An 8,096-nucleotide genomic window follows, 5' to 3' on the forward strand; every position below is an offset into this window, starting at 1 on the left:
TCAAAGTGATGTGATGTTCCACTTTTAATATGGCGGCATTGGAGGGGTAGTCTGTATTAGGTGTTGTAAGGACTTTGTAGGGGTGGCATGTTAGTTAGGTTTAATTTACTTACTGTCTGCCTCTGTCCATTAGAGCCATGAGGACTAGACACCTCTAAACTAACACATCACTCCTAATAGACACCCAAGGTACATAGGAACACAGTGGGTTGGGTTGCATGGCTAGGCTTAATATGGCCCTGGTGGTCATTAGCTTAGTATATACCTATGAACCTATGAAGTATCCCAGAAGTCCTAGGGTTAAACAGGCAAACAGAACATTTACTTTCATTCTGTGGGAGAAATAAATGGTTATCTATGCTTAATTTGCTGAGCTGAACAAACTGCATTCATTATCTTTATTTGTTTGACTACATAAGTTACTGTGTACAATAAGGGTAAGCCCATCGGTGGATGTCAAAAAAGCTAATATAAGAAGGTTCAAAAAGGCAAGAAAAATGGGTATCTATACTTTTTACTCTAAGGGCAGCTACACTTTCCAGTATATGGGGGAAATATAACTGAACCAGAACTCAACAAGTACAGTTAAGGACCCCTGTGGCTTAGAAATGGGAGTAACTAGGTGATGCTAGTAACAAGCTAGGAGGATAAGAAGAGTTCCACCAGATTTAGGAGTTCCTTCAATGTGATGTTCTACTTTTAGCGTGAATTTATTGGAGGGGTTGTTTGCGTAAGGTGTTGTAATCACTGGGAGCTAGAGGGAATAAGCAGCTAAAATGATGTAAGTAGCTAGCACCCTGCACTATGTAGGAGTTAGCACCACATGATATTATGTTCTGCTTTAACAAACAACTGTAGGAGCAAGGATTCAAATAAACTTTGTCATTTATGAAACTCAAGTGCTACTTAAAGTTTCGAGTGTCAGCTCTTTTACAGGAGAAAACAAACACTAAAGGACAGACATGATAGGTATTAAAGAATAAATAATAACTATAGTACAAAAATAAATATCTAGATAGCTGACACACATGCTTGTACATTATTTATATCCACTGGATAACACTGACTACTAGATAATTAACACATGTAAAGAAACATACACTATCCACAGAGGTGAGATTGGGTGATATTGCACTTGAGACTGTAACAGTCTATTATAGTTTGGATACATCCAGATTTACATCTGCATTAATGAGTCTTATTGCAGTTGGATAAAAACTGTTCATAAATCTGGAGGTCCTGCAGTGGATATTCATTAACCTTCTACCAGATGCAAGTTTAGTGAACCAGCCATACACTGGATGAGAAGTTTCACTCTATTTATTTTGCAGAACCTTTTTACATCTCAGTTCAAAGAGCTCCTGTAAGGTAGGACGATTAGTGTTCACAATCTTTTCTGCTCTTCTTATTATTCTTTGCAGCTTAGGTAGCAGAAGTGCATCAGCTTTTATAACAGGGTAATATAACTGAATATTTCCAGAGTAATAGCTTATTGTCAAAGCTGATTTAGATAGTAATAGGGTTAAGGGAAGGTTACAGACATTGGTATTTCAAGTATTAGATGAATGACTGCATCAATCAGCACATTAAAACAGTGATATTATTCCAGCATTAATCTTACTTTGTTAGAGTAATCACAGTAATGGGAAAGTCAAGACTCCTCTTCAGGCCTGATAAGTATTAGTTGTGGAATACCAGAAACAGAATGAAACATTTGTTGAGGGTAGCAGAATTTCTGGATCTAGATCAGCTCATTACAGGTGACCTCAGTGAAGCAAACTCAACCAAGAAGAAATTAGCAAAAATACAAAAATACAAAATAATAGAAAAATGAGTTCCAAGAACATCAGAACCAAAGACATTTTTGATGAATAATATGAAACACACAAACGTTAGTTGTATCAATTGACTGTTGGACTCTTTCATCAAAAAACTACAGATTTGCTACAAGATTGTGCGGCCTCAGAGAATGCTGTCTTAAGTAAGGAGTGAAATCTCCTTCATGAGGGTGGGGGGGAGGGGGGTGGTTTTCTACTTCACCCAAGGCCAGCAAGTTATTTTTTGATAAAGTAATTTTTAATGAAACAATTTATCACTCACTCAGGAATTGAAAGGTTTACTCATAAACTCTCAGAACACTAAGTCATTATCCTTTACAACCTCTTATGGGAGCTGATCCCATCACACCTCCTTACTAATTCTAGCTCAGTGATCAACACTGCCAGTAAAACAATGGCATGTGATTCTCAGTATATTAAAAAAAGGTTTATTTGACTTTTTGGTCATTTGGTGAATCTGCTTACAGCTAATTCTGTTAATTTTTCACTGGCATCAAGCAGTTCATGTATGATGAGTCATGTTGCATCCTCATTCACAAATGCCAAAATTTCCTCTTAAGATGTTGAATCAGAAGGAGAGGTGCATGTGTGTGTGTGTGTGTGTGTGTGTGTGTGTGTGTGTGTGTGTGTGTGTGTGTGTGTGTGTGTGTGTGTGTGTGTGTGTGTGTGTGTGTGTGTGTGTGTGTGTGTGTGTGTGTGTGTGTGTGTGTGTGTGTGTGTGTGTGTGCGCGTGCATGTGTGTGTGAGTGTGTGTGAGAGTGTGAGTGTGTGTGTGTGTGTGTGTGTGTGTGTGTGTGTGTGTGTGTGTGTGTGTGTGTGGTTGGTTCAGTTCATCAGAGTATCTGTCAAAAGGAAAAGTAAGGGTCTCTGTATAAGTAAGCATGTGGAGAAGAGGGTGAATTATCATTCATATTTCTATGTGATTCAGCTGCCCACCCCCAACCACCCACCAGTTAGCATAAACCATTGAAATAATAGATGAAGTAGAATGAACACAAAACCCCAAGACTGTGACTCTTTTACCAAGGATCTTAAGAGTAGTTCTCGAGGCTTCCTGGGAAGCAGCTAGATTCTGAAGTTAATCTAAAATTTAAAAAAATGTCCTTTGCCAGTTCAACATTAAAAGTATGAAGCCACACTTTCCTCCATAAAAGCCCATGGTGGTAAACTTCCCAAGTAGCATATAGTGTTTGACTTTTATTTGAAGTCAGTAATAAATGTAAAGAATTATGCACCTATTTGAGCCATTAGACCATGAACAGCAGCAGTCAAAATCTGTAAACTCAACTGTTATTGTTCTCTTGACACCTTGCACCTGTTTTTATGTCATTCTGCCAGTTTTTTTTTTTGTTTTGCATGTCTGTGTGCTTGGAGAAATGTGTGTCCCTCCATATGTTTGGCCCTGACATATTGTCAGACTACTCCAGTGCCATGTCTGCTGGACTGATGTCTGAGTGGCAGAAATCCACATAAATTTATGGCCAGAAGGAGCAGTCATTCAAACCAGGTCCAGTTCTATGAATGGTTTACAGGTGAACATGACAGAGGAGTACAAGACATGTGATCCATCTAGAATTCACAAAGGCCTTTGGTTCAGTACCACACAATGGCTAACAGGAAAACTGGAAGGTTTGGGAATAGGGCCAGTAGCAAGGCAATGAGCTGGTGTATAGTATAGCAATAACCCACGCCTGGGTGTGGGTAATGTTGGAATTACCCATGGTTGGCGTGGTTTGGTCACAAGGGCGAAGCCCGAGTGGCCAAACAAAGCCAACCGTGGGTAAATCAGCATTACCCACACCCAGGCGTGGGTTATGCTATTATAATGACATTATTTAAGAAAAAAATTACTTTTCTTAAATAATGGCATTGTATAATGCCTCCTTGCTGCCCTTCCGCAGCTTTCTGGTATTCTGCGGCAGTTCTGATGTACTGTGCATGCATATGCCTACGTAGTACATCAGAACTGTGGGCAAAAGCAACGGAGAAAGCAAGATCTCCGTTGCTTTTTACAAACTGTTTTCGATATGTTAAATGGGTTTAAAAAAAGCAACTGAGAATCTCATAGCGAAACAGTGTGAAAAAAGTTATAGTAATTACTATAACTCTGATTTACAACGTGCACACTGACCAATCAGCATGCACGTTTTTGAATATTTAATAGGGGGTTGTTGTATAATTAAAGGTAAGACACAGAGGGTTATGATGAAAAGAACAACATGAAGGATAAAGAAAGTGGCCAATAGAGTATTACAGGTGTCAGCTCTAGGTCCGATGCTGTTCAGTGTTTTTATTTCATACATACTTGAGGGAAAAAAGACAGTAGGATCTACCTTAGCACTGATGAGACAAATCTAAGTGCAGAATTTTTATGATGTGGGGAATTGTTTAGTGAAGGATTTAGAAAGGCTGGCCAAGTGGACAGAAAGATGGCACCTGGGGTTCACTATTACAAGTGCAAAGTTCTGCTTCTGGGTCACAATAACTCCTGGAGTGAAGTATCATTGAGAAGAATGAAAGAGGTGGCAGTTGAGAAGGAAAAGGGTCTGAGGTGTTAGCATACCTGGACTGGATGACCAGAAGCAGAGTTAGAGCACAGTAGCAAACACAATGCCAGGTTATAACCTAGGGGAGATGTAAACTTCATAAGCAAAGAGGTAATGCTTCAACTGTACCAGTCCTTGGTCAGTTCACAGTTCTGGAGGCAATAGAAAGAAAAGGACATCATAGTTCTGGAAGTTGTTAAGAGGAAAATACGGTAAGGATTTATGAGATGGAGCTGGAGAAAGTGATTTGACAAGAGATTTTAGAAGCCAGAGCTTTGATATTTGTGCACAATATAAAAGTGTCTCCCTAAAAGGGGGGGGGAGTGCACAAGCATCTAGTTTCAGGGACTAAGTACACTGTGGATCTCATAACATACTCCTTCTTCACAGACAGGAGCCATAGAATACACTGCCAAAGTGATAATGAGTGGAAGTCTCAGAAGCATTCAACAACACATGGGAGAGCTAGGGGAAGTTACGGATGGAAAATAGGTAACATCTCAAATGCATTTACAGGGCAGATTACACAGATTTATTAACTGCCCCCACCATAAAGGAAATGTAATGTAATATGCACATTTTAATTCCACCGTTAATATGTGTTAAAGTAGACACAGCTGCAACATGAAACAAGATAAACTTTTATGAACCTGTGTTACAAATGAAGCATAAAGTGAGCTCATCTTAATCAATATCTCAATCAATCCCTCTGTCTCTTTTGCAGCACATTAAGGCTCAGTGATCCTATGTGGAGGATGGCTTAGTATCCTATTCATTCAAGGATTCACAGTGTGGAAGCAGCCATGTGTTCCTAGGATCCTTGTCAAAGAAGGGGTACATCTATAAACAGCAGACAGAGAGAAAAATGGGAGACCAAAGAAACTCCACCAAAACGTGACAGTGTTTTGAATTAGTTTCGAGCTTTGTACATATCTTTTCTTCTGATCATCAAATGAAAGGTACATTGCAGGAACATATGAAAGCTTGATACTGGAGGTAAAAGCTGTATTCCATATGCTGCTTAAAGTCAGGTGACTCACAGAATTGCTCCATTTCATATAAGTACTGACAGTAAAAGACACTGGGAGTATGGTTCTGTGTCCTTCTAAAACACAGCAGCATACTTAGAAGAACCGAATTATTACCACATATAACATGCTGCTAAAACACAGAGTCTGACTGCACCAATGTGTCTTCTTCCTGTGATGTGTTAACAGGTAGCTAGTCAATGTGAGAAACCAACTTTTTCAACAGCTATTCTAAGATGAATTTGGTTAAAAATGCATGTGACTGAAGGGATGTCAGATGAATGAAACAGTTTGTTCCCAAGGTCTGATTAATTTCCAGAAGATTACTGAAAATCTTTTGTTGAGGTGCTCCACATGTGTGTATATGTGATATGCGTGGTATGCACCTATAGAGAAAAATAAGGGTGCACAATGTACAGTAACACTGATACACACACACACACACACACACACACACACACACACACACACACACACACACACACACACACACACACACACACATAAAAAAAAGCTTCACACTAACCTCATACCAGTCTATTTCTAGAGAATCTTATGAAAGCAATTATTGAACCACATTGACTCTGAATTCAACAGCAGTCATAAAGGAAAGCTTAAGAATTCCTATAAAACTGAACAAGAATGGAACTTGCACCCAGTAAATTCACACAATAAAGAAAATATATTTATTTGTATTTATTTCATATTTGGTGACTGGTGCCATAAAGCTAAACTGTGTAGCTTTCAATGGGTTATAGGTGGGACTGAACAGTATCAAATGTAGTAGTGACAATAATGCATGTACAGAAACAATAAATGTAAGGTACAGGTAGCATATAATTATGAATATAAAACCAATAGAACAGTTTGAAAACAATGTAAAGAGCTGCCATGCAGATTATTAACTACATGGTGAAGACAACAGATTCCAGTTAAGAGATAAGTAAGATAACTTAGAAATGTGGTAAGCAGTTTGTGTACATGAAAACAGTGATACAACTAAGTTATAGAATTTATTTTTTATTTATAATTTGTATAACTATACAAAGCCTCCTGTGCTGAAATGGCTTTTTCAGGATGTGGCACGTGCACAATCTAGTAAAGAAAATTGAGTGGCATCATAAAGCATGCAGGTACAGTTTGGAGAATTTGGGCTCATTTCTGCTTAATGCAGTATTTTTGTAGTTTGTTGATCTGACAAGCTGCCTTTTCAAATCACAGACAGAAGTGCTAAGAAAGAGGTGTATCTGCAACTTCATGTTTAATCTGCAGTTAGCAATCACCAAGAGAAGACATAGCTTGTCTTAAGAATGGGGCTGATGAAAGCCCATCAACAGAAAAAAGTTAGCAGGACAGAGTGTTATGAGAATCTAGTGAGAATTAGCTGATATTCCATTGCTGCTACATCCTTTTGTGGTGACTACTGTGCTTGTGGGTTTCTTCAGAAAAGCAAAATATCTGTTAAGTCTTTTTAATTCCTCACACAAACTTTACAAAAGTGGGTGTGGCAGTTTTGTTTTTATTTTTCATTATGCAATGTTAGTTGTAATGAATCAAGTTTGAAAATGCATTTGTTTGTTTGTTGATTCTTGAATTGTGCTTTGTAAATCACATAATGTGGTACACTGAATAGAAATTGTCAATAGTATAAAGTGCGTACGTATAATACTGTATCTAATATCCTGCTTTCAGAATGTGGAAGCTCCTGCTTTTGAAGAAATGTTGCAGTATTAAAAAGGATTTCCATTGTAAAAATGGTTTTCCCTAGAACTGGATCAGAGAGTTCAGCACAGCTTTGTTCCCAACTGCATCACAACCAGATACAGTACTTAATTTCTTGATACCATGTAAGTTATTACAACAGAGGCACATCATTGCACAACTTTCCAGCACTTTATTTCACAAAGGGTATCAATGTTCTTTGTAATATTATTTTCACCAAATGACAGAAATAAAACTGGAACATAACTCTGCTTCTCCATAAGTTGTGTTTTCATTTGTTTTTGCATGATTTCATACACAGACTTAATTTTTGTGTCTTTTCTTGTACAAGTTCTGTTTAGTCATTAGTGGGGCCATACAATCTAGTTATCTCAGCAGTGCTTCAGCTAAACAAGACTGTATGATTTTCAACAGTCTTTGTCAGAATATGTAAAATATCAACATAGTTATGTTTTGAACAGGAGAGATTGGTCAGTATTCATAGTTGTGCTAAAACTTTGCAGGTATCCAAGCTATCTGCCAATGAGCATTTCTAGTGTGCAATTCAGATGCCTTTTACATTAATGCACAATGGCTATAACTCAATGTAAAGTGAATTAACAACAGTGAGATGTAAAAGAGAAATTATGCAAACTGCCATATGCTAATTTCTTTGGCTCACTTGCAATTCATAGTCAAATATCAGCGCTGTGAACACATCTGTTGTAAAAAACATTACTGTGGCTATTATATCTACTTTGCAATCCATGTAGATGCCTGCTTGTGTAAAATGTTTTATGTTGTCCTCATTCTGCCTTGTTCCCTTTTTCTAAACCATCATTACACATAATCATCAGTCTAACAACACCTGCCATCCTCAGAAAAAAATGATGTGACACAACCCCCATAATTACATACACATGTAGAGTCCAGTCAAGTAAAGATGTGCTAAAGCACAATCACAAATACATTGACAGTACACA

General features: G+C 37.9%; 1 protein-coding gene across 1 annotated transcript in view; it reads left to right on the forward strand.

Moving 5' to 3' along the window:
• The window catches only part of CHRM1 (cholinergic receptor muscarinic 1), a 98,214-nt gene extending 90,821 nt beyond the window's left edge, over positions 1 to 7,393 (forward strand). The window contains exon 4 of the mRNA XM_044075787.1: positions 5,109 to 7,393. The gene's annotated coding sequence lies outside the window, so the exon portion shown is untranslated. The remainder of the gene's footprint in view (positions 1 to 5,108) is intronic.
• The last annotated feature ends 703 nt before the right edge of the window (positions 7,394 to 8,096 follow it).

This window comes from Protopterus annectens, chromosome 6.part1 (assembly GCF_019279795.1).
Source record: "Protopterus annectens isolate FY-2018-M chromosome 6.part1, PAN1.0, whole genome shotgun sequence".
Classification (NCBI taxonomy): domain Eukaryota; kingdom Metazoa; phylum Chordata; order Ceratodontiformes; family Protopteridae; genus Protopterus; species Protopterus annectens.